The sequence below is a fragment of the Acomys russatus genome, chromosome 30 (assembly GCF_903995435.1).
Source record: "Acomys russatus chromosome 30, mAcoRus1.1, whole genome shotgun sequence".
Classification (NCBI taxonomy): domain Eukaryota; kingdom Metazoa; phylum Chordata; class Mammalia; order Rodentia; family Muridae; genus Acomys; species Acomys russatus.
In genome coordinates, this window is record NC_067166.1 from 2357569 (window position 1) to 2374379 (window position 16811).

The 16811-nt window shown below is 38.8% G+C and overlaps 1 protein-coding gene and 1 pseudogene across 1 annotated transcript in view; one reads left to right on the forward strand and one right to left on the reverse strand.

Annotated features, from left to right (window-relative positions):
• Window positions 1–16811, reverse strand: part of Hcn1 (hyperpolarization activated cyclic nucleotide gated potassium channel 1) — a 343450-nt gene that overhangs the window by 294485 nt on the left and 32154 nt on the right. The window lies entirely within an intron of this gene.
• LOC127212250 (L-lactate dehydrogenase A chain-like) lies at window positions 7780–8769 on the forward strand (annotated as a pseudogene).

Sequence of the window (16811 nt, forward strand, 5' to 3'; positions counted from 1 at the left end):
TATTTTAGTAAATCAGTCACACTTTCATCCAAGACACCTCATCATCTAGTTCCCAGTGGCTGAATGAATGGACAGTTTACCGTCAAAGAGTTAAATGCATTTAAATATTCTATACATTAGTTTATTTCTAAAGTCAAAGTCTTACCCTGCACACAGGGTAGGACTGAGCTCCACTTCCACACCCACTTCAAAATAAAGGACCTGATTTTTAACCTTTTGCTTATAGAAGGATGCAGTTTTTGCATCCATTAGGTACAAGGTTTATGCTTGTGCCTCCAGTCCTCTTTGCAGAGCTTGGTATTTGATCATCTGCCCAGATCTGTTTTTACTTCCTAATAGAATCCTTTTCCAATTCAGTGTTTCATGTTTTCATCCTTGACGAGGATCTTGATTTATCAACGCCTGTTGACTGATCTGATCATTTCTGCCTGCCTTTATATACGAGACTTCCCTATGGCTTACAAATGAAACACAGCTACTCAGGATTCTCTGAAGCTTGTGTCGATTCTACAGCCTACAGCTTAAACTACGGTTTCTGTGTACTTGCCTTTCAGATGGATTTTTTAAATATATTTTATTAATTTATTCATATTACATCTCAATTGTTATCCCATCCTTTGCATCCTCCCATTCCTCCCTCCTTCCCATTTTCCCCTTACTCCCCTCCCCTCTGATTGTAACTGAGGGGGACCTCCTCCCCCTGTATATGCTCATAGGGTATCAAGTCTCTTCTTGGTAGACTGCTATCCTTTCTCTGAGTGCCACCAGGCCTCCCCATCAAGGGGACTTGATCAAATATGGGGCAGATGGATTTTCAGCTGGCTTCCTTGTACTGGATTCACAGCCACCTATGTTATTTAGATGCCTTCCCTTTGCCCATTTCCTCCAACAAATGTCATCAATAGTGTTCTTTACCTATAGCCAAAGTGGATTGTGTGAAGATGTCACTTAAAGTGTCTGTTTTCATTCACGCTCCTTCTAATTACTCCTCATTCTATTTCCAGGCCAGTTGGTGTATGTCTCCTTCCTGTCTTACACTGTCGTACTTCCTCGACACAGCCTTGAGATTCTAAAACAATTTTTAGAAAATTGTAGATATCTTCCCATAAAATGATGTGCATTGGATAACTAACAATTAAAAATAACAAATATTTAAGCTTATAATTCCCTTTCTGTGGATAAAGAAAAGAAAAATATTATTCAAAATCAATTCAAATGAGGACGACAACCGAGCACACAGTCAGTCTAATATCTGTTTATGCCTATTGTTACTCAGGTATATATTTCCATGGTCCAATCAAAGGACAAAGGAGAACAAAGTTCTCTGTCCAGTAAGTTTGTCTGTGCTGCAGTACTCTATCTTCATGATGAAATGTAGATTTGTGATAAGAAGAGAAAAATCTTTAATTTATGAAGGTTGAGTGAGTAGAAATAGTTTATGAAATCATTCCTCATGTTTAAATTTAGAACCCTTCAAAAGGCTCAATCTAAGAGTACTCCTTAGCTTCTAACTACTTCATATTGAGCATTGGATGTTTTTTAATTTTATTTTGACTTATGATCTTTTTTAATTCTTTGAGAACTTGATTTACTGTATTTTGATCATACTCAACCATCCATCAATTCCTTCCAAATCCACTCCCTTTCATATCCACCTGATTCTATGTCCTCATTAAAATAATAGTAATGATGATGATGATAACTATACTGTCCATACACTGCTGTCCTCTGACTATCCCAGAGGCAGAAGATGATTACAACAAAACAGTGCTTTTCAGAATCAATATGCCTATTTCACATGTGAACTGACATTAGTTTTGATAGCATGCACAAATCTGCTCAAGCTCAGTCTAGACAAAATGACAGTATGGAGTTGGGTAGGCACAAAGTCCCACACCTGACTGGGGAGCCATTGTTAATTGATGGCTGCTAAAAGAGGAACAATCAGTTTTCTTTATGTGTATGACTCTTCATACATGGCCTACTTATGATTCTTAAGACTTCGTTGCTTTAAGATTTGCAGACATATGGGTGGAACTAGAAATGATCATACTGAGTGAGTTAACACAGACCCAGAAAGACACACATGGTGTATACTCACTTATAATTGGACACTAGCCCAAAAGGGATGTCCCATGAAAGTCTTTGCTTACCAGGAGATTGGGATAGATGCAAGTACCTCCTATGGGGACTCTAGGTGAGAGAAGTATGGGAGAATGGAGAAATAGAAGGATCCAGAAGGTCCTAGAAACCTACAGGAAGAACATCATGACAGGCAGATCTAGACCCAGGGGCATCTCCTTAAACTACTATACCAACCAAGGACAATGCATGAAGTAAACATTGAAACCTTACTCAGATCTAGCCAATGGACAGGACATTCTCCACAGTTGTGTGTAAAGCGGGGACTGACTCTGACATGAATTCTGGTGCCCCCTATTTGACCACTTCCCCCTTGGTGGGGAGGCCTGGTGGCACTCAGAGAAAGGATAAGCAGGCTACCAAGAAGAGACTTGATACCCTATGACCATATGGTGTGAGAGGAGGACCCCTTCTGTCACAGACCTAGGGGAGGGAAGTAGGGTCAAAGATGGAGGGAGGGAGGGAGGAGCGGGATGATACAAGTGAAGGGATAACAATTGAGATGTAATCTGAATAAATTAGTAAAAAATAAAAAATTTTTAAAAAGAAAAGGGAATATTCTGTCACTGGTCAAGACATCTTTAAAAATGTGTATAATACCCACTCACTCTACTATGAATTGCAGCAACTGGAGTGCTTTTATAAGTTTCTGAGAATGAACCAAAGACGTGATGTAAAGTTGGCTTGCTGATGATATAGCCCTCTGATACAGATAGTGATGCCACTTTTATTTTGAAACTGGGATAAATGACTACCAGTTGCAGAGGACTTTATAGTTGTTTATATTCTTTCATCTAACCACTGTTAAATATTGAAAATAAAAAAAGATGTCTAAGTTCTAAATATATAGCTAAAATTTCTTTAAATTTAATAGTTTTAACATTAGAATGATTGTCGCATTGTTTCCATAATCCTTGCATGGCTTTGCTAACTGGCAGATTATCACTTATTTTTCCTTTTGCTGATTCTCAAAAACAATACCAACTGTATTTCTTGTTAGTTACATATTTTTTAAAGCCCTACAGCAGGGTTAGAGAGAAGGCTCAGCAGTTTGCAGCACTTGGGGCTTTTACAGAGTACCCAGGATCTGTTCCCAGCACTCTTAGAGTGGCCAACAGCCCTCTGTAACTCTATTTCCAGAGATGTCACACCTTCTTCTGGTCTGCATGGGCACAACACATGCAGGATGCACAGACATGCATGTAGACAAAGCATTCAAATGCATAAAAAATCAAATAAAAATGTCAATAACTTATACTTTGGTATATATTAAGCCACTAATACCATACAGAACTTTTACATGACTCTTTCAATTTGAGGGTATGATAAATGCCAATAAAGATATGACATCCTTTAGTCAATAAGTGTGTTCTATAAATTAACAAATGTTTAAACTTCTAATTCCCTTTCTGTGGTTAAGAGAAAGACGTTATTCAAACTCAGTTCAAATGAAGACCACAACTGACATACAGTCAGTCTAAGGAAACATGCCCATGATTGTGATTTCTGTTACATAATGATCATCTCATTGACTATTACAAATACAATTAACAATAAAGTATAAATAATGCATATCAAACTACATATATACTGGATAGACATGGTCTTGTGTGATATTTTAAAAAACCAAAAAGAAGGCAATGGAGTTGAAGCCTATAAATGTGAAAACAAGCCACCCAGTTATGACTTGACTTAAGTTCTTACAGGCAAGAACAAGGGATATTAATTTGGAACCCAAGACTTACGTTGAGGCTTATACTTCTCCTACAGTTAGAGCCTGATGTTTGGTTCATAGTTTTCAGAAGAGTGTTATAAAACAAAACAGTAAGCACAAACAAAAAGTCTTTATATTTAGTAAGGAAGTGGTGGTCTTATTATTCACTTGCCTTTTCCAGTCATCCACTATAAGACATATTATGCAAAATTTTTTCTCAAGAGTAGGTCCAAACCCAGAAAATGGGATGAGGACATTGCAGGCAAGGCTTCAAGGCTGGCTTTTGATCTCTGTGCTTCTCAATATAGCAACCACCAAGTTTGTCAACATTCCCCAGAGAATCAGAGGAAAATCATCTGACTTTGTACCTGTGTGGTAGAACACAGCTTCTAAAGAAAAGGCTATGGGTTTGTCTGTGTCAGAAGAGATGTCTGAATTATTTCTTCCTTGGTATGAAAAGATGTCCTGATAGCACAATGATGAAGATTTATTTAGATGTTCTAAAAGAAAAATAATTCTGAAAAGCAAGAATAAAACTTATTACCAAATAATTTCTCCAAATGGTGACATTATAACACCAATAAATGGTATGGTCATTTCACTCAACACATAAAATATTATTCTAATCCTTGAAAAAAACATGTAATATTCACAAATTCAAATATCAAGAATAAGCATTTTGGTAATGACAGCCGCTGGAGAAAGAGAATGTTTCCATCAAGGTGCGGTCCCTAGGACGTTACCCATGCCACAGTAGACGGCGTTACACCTATTTACATAAGGCAGTACCAAAAGGACTCAGTAAGTTATTAAGAGGAGGAAGCATACGACGTCATGAGGAAAGCATGTTGGAGATTATGGGGAAGTGTATGGTGGTTTAGATGAGACGTCTACTGTGATTTTGGACAATTGGATACTTTCCTCCCAGTTTGTGTGGGTGTTTGTTGAGCTTTAGGAGGTAAGTCCTTGATAGAGGAAGTATATCACTGGAGACAGGCTTTAAAAGTTTAAAAATTATTTGTGTCATTTCTAATCCCTCTTTCTGCTTTGGGCTTGTGTTTCAGTGGGTGGGCTTTTAGCTTGCTGCTCCTGCCCTCGTGTCTTTACTCTACCATCATAGACCCTAGCCCTCTGGAACCATAAGCTCTAATAAATTCTCTACGTATCCTTGGCCATGGTGTTTTGTCAGCTGAATTTGAAAAATGAACTGTTACAGGGATGGAATTAGGGGTATATTTGACGAAAATATATTATGCATGTAGAAAATTCTTAAACAACAAAATGTGGAGTGGATGTGGAAATGAATTTAAAACTATAACTGAAAGTAGTTCATACATATTAAGATATCTAGAAAATTGTTACAAATAAGACCATATGCTGATGATGTATAGTAAAAACAAAGGCGTGGTCTAGAAAGACAGCAAATGACTAATCTGTAAAAACACTGTAAGTGCTATGAGCCTGTGTAAAGGCTTGTGCTGTGGCACTCAAAGCAGGTAGTCAAGTCTTTTGTGGGAAATAGCAGAATAATTAGGTTTGTGGGAACTGTCAGAAGAATTGAATAGGGTTTCATAGAAGGAAGGAGGCCGTGGGAGTCTGGATAAGAATGGCCTCACTGGCTCATAGGTTAGAATTCTGGGTCACCACAGAGTGGAACTATTGGAAAGTATGGTCTTGTTGGAGGAAGTCAGTCACTTGTTGGAGGGGGTAGGCTCTGAGGGTTGAAAGGCCCAAGCAAGGCACAGGGTGTCTCTTTATCCTATAAATGTAGGAGCCAGATGTAGAATTCTCAGCTACCATGTTGGCCTGTTTACCACCATGCTCCCTTGAAGAAGCTCTGAAGCTGTAAGCTAACCCTTATTAAATACGTTCTTCCATAAGAGTTGCTGTGGCGGACATGCTGCCTTTTCGCAGCAATAGAATACTGGCTAAGGCAGATGCCTCATCTACATATAATATTGTTTGTTGGACCAACAACAATAGAGACACCACAGGAGCAGCAAACCTCCCAAAGGTGGCATTGGGAACTCTGGAAGACTGAGACAACAGGAGTTTCACCACACTTCTTCCCATCCTTTAACCCTTTCATGTGTCTCTGCCTTCTTGGGAGATAATATTCCAGAAGGCGTGGGCAGGATGGGCTGTTGCTCTGAACACCCAAGAGTCTTTTATTCACAGCAGTGTGACAAATCCTAAGTCCCTGCGTTTACTACTAGAAAGAGAAGTCTTCCTCTGACCAAGGCTGAGAGCAGCATCAACCTATGGGTATAAATGTAAACATTCAGAAATGTGGCAAGAGAACAGAAGTATATAGAAAAATGGATCAGAATATATGACTAGACATAAAGCCATGTAGCTAGAGCTACCTGAGTTCTAACCAAAAAAATGCCAAAACACTCACTGGAAAAAAAAGACACCCACTTCAACAAATGGATTTGAAGAAATTAGATGCCTACGTGGAAAAGAATAAAACTAGGTCCTCATCTCTCATCCTGCATTAAAAAAAATCAACATGTTTCTGTAAGAAATCATTTTGAGATTAAAGAGGACACATTTCAAAAGTTAGAAGCTCACATGGATAAAAGGGGTACAATTTTTTTTAATTTAATGTTTTTTTTTTTCATCAAATGCAGTAATTTTAAAAGATTATTTCATACTTGAACTGCTTTTAGATTTTCACCCACTAGCAACTGAGGAACACAAAGGGGGTGTATCAAGGAAGCAAATGATTCTAGCAGGAGCATGTGCTTCCAGGCCTTTAACAAACATCAAGGGTGTGTGGGCAGAGTAACATTTGCTATGGCATATTTAAGAATTGAAGACTAAGTTTCTTTAATTATGAGGGAAATCTCACAAACAGTTGGGCATATTTTAAGAAGAAATGGTGGTACAATGTGAAAATTTTAGTTATCAACAAATGAATCAAACAAAATACCACTTAAATTTACTTAAATCCTTATAAAATGTATATATGTATGTGTTTTGTGTAGGTGTATATATAAATGTGTTTGTCTGCTTTCCTTTTGTCCTTCCTCCCATAACTCAGTTGACTTTTAAAGATTTCTTTTTTTCTTCAACAGAAATTTAACTACAATAGGGTACTATTCAAAAGGTGGCTGAATCCAAATTAATAGGTATAAGCCGCCCCTGTTTTTCCCACAGGCTAAAGATGTAGAGAAAAATTTAATAATGACTATAAATGTATGGAAGTCCTTCCAGAATTATTGTTTTGTATATTTCAGATAGTATTTATACGACATGGTTTCAAGGTTCATGTAACTTTAAGTGGAAGGCTGTTCTGATTCTTTCTACAGAGAAAAAGCAAACAAAAGCAGATACCTTGTAGAAGGAAAAAAAAAAAAACCTAACCTTTTGTGGAGCCTTAGAAATAGGAGTTAAGAGTTTCTTGATCATATGAATGTGTCAAAAAGAGTAAACTTTTGGTATAATAATCTTTTAATTTTGTTTCTTTCTATTACTAATTGAAAAATCGTTATTTGTTCAGAAACCCATCTGGTATCATGTAATGACAGTAAAGATTAAAAGTGACTTTTAGCCTATACAGTAATGTGGAGGAAAACTGAATCATCTCAGAACTGCTGACAATTTAAAACTGATGTAAATGGCTTAGTTTGCATCGCTACCCATCTAGTCCATGTTTATTTGTTTGTTTCTCACTCATCCTTAATCTACACTTAAGAAAGGATTTGCATTTTTAAATTTCTCCTGTACAATTAATCTCCACAGGTGCTTGGAATTCTTTCTACCCCTTCTCTTTTCACCTTCTCTACCCTAAGTGACTGTTAAATCCTTAGCAGAATCCCAAGGTCTCCAATCCAACTGTTAGCAAGTCCAGGCCATCCTGTCGCCTGCTCGATGTCCACTGTCCTGCACTAGTGATTCCAGAAGGTTCAAAGTCCAGGATGGCAACCCTCAAGGACCAGTGGATTGTGAATCTTCTTAAGGAAGAGCAGGCCCCCCAGAACAAGGTAACAGTTGTTAGGGTTGGTGCTGTTGTCATGGCTTGTGCCATCAGTATCTTAATGAAGGACTTGGCACATGAGCTTGCCCTTATTGATGTCATGGACGACAAACTGAAGGAAGGGATGGTAGACCTCTAGCATGACAGCCTTTTCCTTAGAACACCCAAAATCTGTCTCCAGTGAAGATGACAAACGTGACTGCAAATTCCAAGCTGGTCATCATCACAGCGGGAGCCCGTCAATAAGAGGGAGAGACCCAACCGAATTTGGTCCAACGAAACATGAGCATCTTCAAGTTCATCATTCCCAACGTTGTGAAGTCCAGTCCAGGCTGCAAGCTGCTCATTGCTATCCAACCCAGAGGCTATCTTGACCTGCGTGGCTTGGAAAAATAAGTGGTCCCCCCCCCAAAAAAAAAGAGTTACTGGAAGTTGCTGCAATCAGGATTCTGCTCGGTTCTGTTACCTGATGGGAGAAAAGCTGGGAGTTCACCCGCTGAGCTGTCATGCGTGGGTCCTAGGGAGGCATGGAGACTTCAGTGTGCCCACGTGGAGTGGCATGAATGGTGCCAGCATCTCTATGAAGAATCTGACCCCAAAACTGGGCACTGATGCAGACAAGGAGTGGAAGGAGATCTACAAGCAGGTCGTTGACAGTGTGTATGAGGTGATCAAACTGAAGGGTTGCATTTCTTGGGCCATTGCTCTCTGTGGCAGACTTGGTCGAGAGCATAGTGAAGAAACTTAGGGCCATGCATTCAATCTCCACCATGATTATATATCTCTTATGGGATCAAGGATGGGGTCTTCCTCAGTGTCCCCTGTGTCCTGGAACAAAATGGAACCTCGGATGTTGTGAAGGTGACCCTGAGGCCACCTGAAGAAGAGCACAGATACACTCTAAGGGATCCGGAACGAGCTGCAGTTCTGAAGTCTTCCCATGTCCTAGCACTTCACTGTCCAGGCTGACACAGGGTTTCTATGGAGACCACACTCCGTCTCCTCCTCATCTGAGCTGTGGTTAGTGCAGTTGTGGTAAGGTGGTCTGGGGTAAACCTCAGGTCCCACAGCTCTACCCTGATGCCAAGTGGTTAGTGTGACAGTCCCACTGTCTCCAAGACACACTGCCAATTGTGTGCAGGCTTCAAAAATCCTGAGAGCCTGCTGTGTCACTGCTGCACACCCTCACCAAACATGCCTACGCAACAAGTTCCCAATTAGTCATTAGCTGACTCCAATGTCTATTATGCATATCTTGTGCATAACTACTCTAAAGGATTCTATTTTGTGTATTATGTGTTATTAGTGTGCATTGCAATATTATGTAAAAACTAAGATCTGCATATAGATGATGCAACGAACTACCCAAGTGTCATGTCAATAAAAACACCAATTAAACCTTAAACAGTGAAACAAACAAACAAAACAAAACCAAAGTCCCCCTTTTCTGTCATATTATATGCATGGCGTGATGTTTAGAATGCCTTGAAGCCAAACCAGTTGGCTGTACGAAAAGGAGTTCTAGGAGAAACAACTGTTTCCTTAATCCATATTTTGCTTGGTTTGTCTACTTTTGTTTGGTTTTGCTTTTCATTTTTGTTTGGAGGTATGTTTGTATACTTTAATTTGTTTGTTTGTTTTACTAAAAAATTTTAGTTAATCAAAACCACAACTCATTCAGGTGCATATTTAGCTTTTATATGAGATTGTAAAATATGTGAGCCTGCATAAAGTCTCACCAGCCACAATTTTGTTTCTGCCTTTATATGAGCCAATTTAATATCCGTTGTCTAAAGAAACTCTTCAATAGTTAAATGCACCTTGTAAGTGTAGGAGAGCGTTTGTAAACCGAATCAAGATATTAGCTCTGCAGATGAAGAGGTACCCTGTCTTGTCACTGATGTATATAATATTTTGTAGTTTTACATGTTCAACGCACATTGTTATTTTTAAGTCGCTCTCTCTATCCCCTGTGGGCGTAGCAGAGTCAGAATGCGTATCTAGTCTCCACGACATCTACATTGTCTATTCAACATGATGATTGAAACAATGGGCTTGGTAAATGGCTAGGAATAAGTGTTCATGTCTTTAATAAAGGCAGATTCCTTGAAGAGTTTGATTTCAGAACATCAGTGCCATGAAAATGTGAAACAAAAGATATTGATAGAACAATATGGGATTGATTGGTATATGAAATGAGATTTTTTTTAAACTAAACAGATAAAACTTGGTTAAATTAAAAGTATGAAAAATGTGAATACCCTTCATAAATTGAAAGTTAAAAAATGTAGTTCGGTGAGAACAATCCGAGAGCGAGGAGAAAGTCTAGATCCCAGGCTAGGTGTTCCTTTGAACTTCAGGAGGTGAGCCAGACAGCCTCATGGGGTAATCTTCCATTATTTGAGAGCTCTGTGTCCCCTGGTGGTTAGTCCTGGTGTGAGAGTTCAAAGAATATTCTATACCCAAACTCTCCATGGAGAGACCCATCCTAGCCTTGCTGGCTGACTGAACTTGCTGCTCTCACTATTGTTTGTTATGAAGCAAACTTTATTCAAGGGACAGCTGATCCTTTCATGTCTGCTTTTTCTACACATTTCCATTTGTGTAAAGTTGTATAATTGCATTTAAAAGAAATTGGGGTCATTTTGGATTGACAGAGAACTTTGTGTTGAAAAGTATAGAGATTCCCCCCCCCAAAAAAAGAATGTAACATTTATATAATTCCTGATTGTGTCATGGTTCTTCTTGCTGTAGGTAGTATATCATATATATGTGTAATAATATAAATGTATATGTTAAAAATTTTAAATATTTAATAAAAAAGTAATTAGAAAACAAAACAAAAAAGTATAGAGGTTTCCAAGAAATTACAAGACCTCATAAGAACATCAAGAATACTGGAGATTTAAGATAATATTATCAAAGATAATTCCATTAGCAAATTGTTATCCCACTACACTGCACGCCATGCACTGAAAGAAAGAATGTGTAGAGTCAACATGAAAGTCTGAAATTTAGGACCCAAGTATTCTAGAACTCCTTGAACTATAACTTAGTATTATTTTTACAAAATAACGTAATGATGTTTGTGGAAAATAACAACAATAAATAATAAAAATTACATTAAACTTGTGTGTGGGTGTTTTGCCTGCCTGTGTATCTGTGCGCCACGTGCATTCAGTGCCCAAAGAAGTCAGAGGATGGTGTCAGATTCTTTCAACTAGAATTTAAGATGGCAGGGAAGCTGCATGTCAGAGCTGGAAATCAAACGCAGGTCCTATGGGAAGGCAGCCAGTGCTTTTAACCACCAAGCATCTCTCTAGACCTTATAGTTTAATTCTGTTGTATTTCAGTTGATTACCAAACTACTATTACATTATAGTAGTTTATCAGATGATGGCTATGTTACTTTAGCTGTGAGATGACTTCATAATTTTCTAACACTTATTCTCACTGTATTTCTCGCCAACTCTATGAGATACTGATATGTTTTATTAGTTATGTCACTAAGTATCAATAATATGAAACAATTAAAATGGTGCTTGACTTGGCCAACAACACAGGAGAAGCTACTCAAGCCTACCACTTGAAGCCAGATGTTTTCAAAACTAATAAATTCTCAGTACAAATTAATGTATAATAAATTTAGTTTATTTTAAATCTTCCATAATATACCTATGACTATTCTACCATAATCTTAGCAAACATTATATCATATGAAAAACATGTAGTGAAAAGTTCTCAGTATTGTTTACCAAAATACAATTGTACAAAGGTACGATTATCCATTCATGACCAGCTCCAGTCATGTAGGTACTAAAATCACATGAGTACCTCAGATGGCAGATTGATAATTTTGACCTCAATGAAAGAATTTCTAAATTCTCATGTTCAATTGATTTTAGCTGACCAGCAAGCGTTAACACTGAGTAGCAGAAATTCAATGAGCATGATATCATTTTGATTTAATATCGTACAAATTAATTCTTCTTTCCCTTTAACAGAACAATATTATTCAAAGGTAGTACAAACATACTGCATTTGGAACTCTGGCTTATCCACATTTAGTGTTTATTATTGATGAAAACAGATCCCTTTAGTCTAGGGGCAGCATGTCCTTCGGTTGCACAGGCCTCATCTTCCCAAGCATTTGTGTTAACAAGGCACACCCTGTCATCCCACATCTCAGACTCCAATGCTAGTTCCTTGATGTTAAGAAATAATAATAATAAAATGAAACCTACCGAAGAATAATAGTGAAACACAGTAGAAAAGTTATTTAACTGAATGTAGCTGTGAAGAACTCATTGTATTGGGTATTAGCAGGTATTATTGGGCTGAGAAGCTCTCCTCCCTCAATGTTTTTAATCTCCTTTTTTTATGAGGAGTAGCCTGGAAACAATATTCTCAATTTTTATTTTTTAGGAGTTGCTCCTATGTCATATCAAAAACCTGAAAGAATGATAGAATTTCTAGAAAGCCAATATGAAGTCTAATTTGGGGGAAAAGAGGAGATGAAATAAAAAATCCTTTTGATGGAAACATAGAGTAGACATGAGGATGCCTGGATTTGAGGAGATGAATTGGAAAAAGAAAAAGTATAGCATAAGGCCTCATACCGAAGAAGCTGAAAAAAAAATGAGGGAGAAGGTTTTACAGTGATGAGTTCAATGTTACAGAGAGGGGGGGAAGGGAGGGAGGGAGGGAAAGAGGGAGGGAGGAAGACCGCAAAGTGTAGCATTCTAAAATTTCAGGCTGATATGAGGACAAGACAGCGAATTCGCAGCCATTTTATAGATGTAAAAACTAGCTTAAGGGAGCATGAGTCCTCCAGTGATATATTAAAGAGGAGGAGAGAAAATCCCAAGTACTGTTCAGGGGTTAGGTCCACTCAGATTACAACCAGATACACATACAGACACACACAGACACACACACACAGACACACACACACATTGTAAAAGAGTGACATAGATGTCTCCAGGCAAGACAATGGTTAAAAGCATGAAGAATGAAAACTATACTTCAATAAGATTAATTAAGTGGCCAATCTCTCTCATATATATATATATATATATATATATATATATATACACACATATACACATATATATGCTAAGTTCTTGTGTTCAAATTTACTCCTACAGTTCTTTGCAATTTGCAATGATTAATATTTTTCTATCGCTTATTTGTGGCATAGTAGTAGTGAAGTTTTGTTTTCTAACATGAAAACTGAACCCTTATCCAATGTTCAAATTTATTTCTCCTTTTTCATCTGCCCTGGCTGGGCAGGGTGGTACATGCCTATAAACCTAGCACTTGGGAGGCAGAGGCAGGTAGATCTCTTTGAGTTGGAGGCCAGCCTGGTCTGTAAATGAGTCCAGGACAGCCAAGGCTACACAGAAGAAGAAAAAAAAGAAAGAAAGAAAAGAAAAAAAGAAAGAAAATAATAAAGAAAATGATCAGCCAGATTCCCCAGCTCCTAGTACAGCCCACAGTAAAGATGTGTCTTCCCAGCATACACATCAATTCCTCAAAGCCACACTCAGAGGCCAACCTAAACTAATCCACAGGCAAACCTGAGGGTTGTCTCTCAGATAACCCAAGCTCCTGTCAAGTTGAAAATATTATTTAACATGACAGACATTATTATATATTAATATAAGTCTATCATTAGGCTAAACTTCAATAACCTAAGCCATATGAAAGCAACTCAGTAGATGATTATATCAATCACTACACAATTCTGTTTGAGCAGTTCAGCTCAATATACTGATGCCATGTTTCACCTGTCTCATCTAGCAACATTTTATTTCAGTTAAGTAATCTTTTTTATTTTTTTTCACTTGACTAGACATCAAAAAAAAATCAAACAACTAAAATACAAGGCAGAAAAGGGATCAAATCAGGTGAAAACTAATAGATACTAAGAAAGCATGGGGCATTCAGGGGAAGAAAGCTGTGTGCTTTCCTATGGGAATGAAGAAAACTTTGAGGAAATCACATTTAACTAATGCTGTTAGCCAGTAGGATGTTGATACATAAAGATATGGAACTAGATAAAGAATGCCAGAAAGTTAAAATAGATTAGGCAAGGGCACTAGGGAGTAAATTTGGAGATGGTTTCACCACCTTCCTTTGCGGACAGGAGGCGTCCCAAGCAAACTGTGCTGCATTAGTGGGTCACTGAAGCTTTGTTCCATGGAGAACATGAGTATGAAATGCTATTGCTAATGGGGACTTAGACTAAATTGGATACGTTTTATTTGAGGCAAAGTTCTCATATATTTTCCACAAAGACTTCAAGAAAAAGAGAAAAAGCAAATTTGAGGCCATAAAGCCAAATAAAAAAATTCTGAATTTTTACATGAAGTTTATTGGATAGTTATTTCCTTTCTCTTCCCTAAACAAAGAAGTTAATTGCCCTATTCTAAACCCAATGCATTTCACACACTTTGGAGTTAAAGTGTAAGAGTTCAGAAAAAATGGTAACTTCTCACTCAATCCCCTTGCTTCTTGAAGTTACTTGTTCCCCCAGAACTTTCCAGATAAAGCAATGAGCTTCAGGAAGGATGCAGGCTTTTGTTTTCCAGCTGACTGCTGTTAAGAAAGTCATCCACAAATAAAAAAGTATGGCTGTATTCTGGAACACGCCATTTAGATTAGAATAATTTAATATATTATTCTGTCCCTTTACCATTTAAATCTCAAGAATACACTATCTACTCTGGTGTGCCTTGCAGTTTTTTCTTTTTCTTTTTTTTTAAACATTATTTTTTACTATGTATATGTGAACGCCTGCAGGCCAGAAGAGGCCATCATATCACATTATAGGTGGTTGGGAGCCACCATGTGGTTGCTGGGAATTGAACTCAGGACCTCTGGAAGAGCAGTCAGTGTTCTTAACCTCTGAGCCATCTCTCCAGCAGTTTTTTCTAATACTCAGTCTATGTCATAAATTCTGTTATAACGTCAAGATTTTTCTAAAGATTTTGGGTCTTTTAAACAAGAACCACACAATGGCAACACCAGCTGCCACGCCAGTGCAGATGGGGAAATCTCCCAGGGCCCCACCTCTAGATGAAGAGCCAAAGGCACTTAACCACTGCAGAGAGAGGGAAAAGCAGTCTCCTCCATGGACAAACCCCTTAAAACACGTGTTCTTATAACTGATACTAAAGGGACTCAGGTATTTGTGTGTGTGTGTGTGTGTGTGTGTGTGTGTGTGTGTGTACAGATATGCAACAGTAATAATTAAAGAGCATGGGAAGAGCTGGAGGAGAAAGAGTAGAAATGATTTGAATACAGTACTCACGTAGTAAATTCTCAAAATTAAAATAAAGAATAATTAAATCATTTTAATGAAAATCTTATAGGATTTGTATCTCTATAATGCAATAGATTATATATCATCTCTCAACTATAAAAATTTATCAAAAATTAAAATTGCCAAAAAAAGTATAAGCAAAAATAAATTTAACAAAAACAAAATCAAATGAGCATTCCCAAATCTTGGATTTCAATAATGTCTGGCACATAATAATGCTACAAGAAACGCAATGAAGGATGGAAGAAATCTTAGTAAAAGGCCAGTATCGGCCTAAAGAACTGAGTTTGGACCCTCAGCACCCACCTTTAAGCTGTGTACCACGACACAAGTCTCTAACGCAAAGTGCTGGTGAAGGAGAGAGACAGGAGAAATACTTGAAGCTCAGTGGTCAGCCAGGATACTACTACCAACAAGCTCTAGGCTCAGTGAGAGGCCCTGCTTAAAAAAGTAAAATAGGCTCACCAAAGCCAAGACGGCGAAGAGCAGCGTGGACTGTGTTTAGAAGCTCCAGTAAACGATTCAGGGAATTGCACAGAATTCTTAATCAGGAACACCAAGCTCCCCACCCCACTACAGCGGGAGTACTTCACAGTTCAAAGGACCAAAATAGAGAAAACCTGCGTACCCCTGCACACGGGAGGAGCGCGGAGGTTCTCGGACCAGAGCGGCAGCAGCAGCTGCTGAGGTTTGCAGCTGAGAACCCTCAGGCAGAGGCGATCGGCGTGGTAAGGGGGGGGGGGGGGCGGAAATTGCTGCGGGAGAGGGAACTCGGTGCAAGATTTGGGCTCTGAGACCCTAACTGAGCTCGGTGCATGGTTTGGGCCCTGTGACCCAAGCTCAACTCGGCGTGCTGCTCGTGTCCTGAGACCCACCTGGACTCGGTGCGTGGTTCAGCCAATGAGACACTAGCAGAGATTGGCATGCAGTTCAGGCCAAGAGTCCCTAGCTTAATTCAGTGTGCAGTTTGGACCCAGAGAACCTAGCTCACTGGGCCCTGGGACCCTGACTGAGCTCTGTGTGCGGTTCGGTTCCTGAGACTCTACTGACCTTGGTGTGCAGTTCAGGCCCTGAGACCCTAAGTGAGCTCGGAGCGCGGTTTGGGTCTAGAGTTCCTAGCTGAACTCAGTACGCAGCCTGGGTCTAGAGAACCTAGCTAAACTTGACAGGCAATTTGAGTCCTGAGATTCTAGCTGAGCTTTGAGTGCTGAACTCAGAAAGCCAGTGTGCGGCTTGGGCCCGAGACACTGGTTGGACCCAGTTCTAACTGGACTAAGTGTGGTGATTAGGTCCCGAGACCAGTTTGGGTCCAGAGATGAGAACTGGACTCAACTCTCAGTTTGGATCCATAGACACTAATTGGACTCAGAGTGTGTGCTTCTCACCAATGCCATGGATCTAAACAGATATCTACAAACTTTCCACCCAAACAAAAAGGAATATATTCTCTTCTCTGCACCCCATGGAACCTTCTCCAAAATTGATCACATAGTAGGTCACAAAGCAAGCCTCAACAGATACAAGAGGATTGAAATAATACCTTGTATCCTATCAGATCACCATGGTCTTAGGCTGCAATTCAACAACAACAGAAATCACAAAAAGCCTATACATGCATGAATGGAAACTAAACAACTCTCTACTTA